This window comes from Mus caroli, chromosome X (genome assembly GCF_900094665.2).
Source record: "Mus caroli chromosome X, CAROLI_EIJ_v1.1, whole genome shotgun sequence".
NCBI lineage: Eukaryota > Metazoa > Chordata > Mammalia > Rodentia > Muridae > Mus > Mus caroli.
In genome coordinates, this window is record NC_034589.1 from 130,940,168 (window position 1) to 130,941,066 (window position 899).

An 899-nucleotide genomic window follows, 5' to 3' on the forward strand; every position below is an offset into this window, starting at 1 on the left:
TAGGATGTATAGCAAGTTTGAAACAAAGTATCTAGTGTTGTACATACTTCGTCTCATTGAATCTGTATTCCAATTCTGTAAGTTCAGTATTATGATTCTTTCTAGGCTGGTTTTAAACACGAATACTATGAGACTCCAAGGGGCAGATTGGTATGTCCAGGATCACACAGGTTGCAAGTGAAAGGACTAAGATTCAAAATGGATCCATCAAGTACAACATGGTGGAGCATGCCTGTAATTCTAGCTTTTAGGAGACAAAAGTATCAATAATAATTATTATTATTTTGACTATTTGGTGGTCAACACTATTTGCGCATTATCTGTAGTACTTACAAATGCATGTCAAAAAGGTACTATTAACCTTGCTATCTCCAGAATGTGTTCAGAGAAGCTAAATGACTTGCACAAGTCCACACAGCTAGTAGAGATGAATCTGGGTTGTAGATTCAAATCTAGGGCTGCTGACATGGCCAAGCAGCTGGAAGCACTTGCCACCAAGCCTGATGATGTGAGTTTGATCCCTGTAATTCACATGGTAGAAGGAAAGAAGCAACTCATACACATTGTTCTCTGACCTCCACATGTGCCATGGCACAGATATCCCTGCCACACATAAACCCCCCTTACCCTCATTAGATAAAAATAATAGAAAATTTCAAATCTGTTATTTGATATTAGTCAAATCCTATACTTTTCCAGTCAAACAGTGTCTTCCTTTACTTCATACTAAAACGACATCGTTAATACTCAGTACTCCAGGGGGTCAGCATGCTGCATCAGTCAGCACACTAGATGGTAAATAGTCAGGCTTCATCAATCATATCGATTCTACTACAAGTGTCTGACTCTGCTGGCTGTATTGGCAAGCAGCTATAGACAATATAGAAACAAATGAGTGA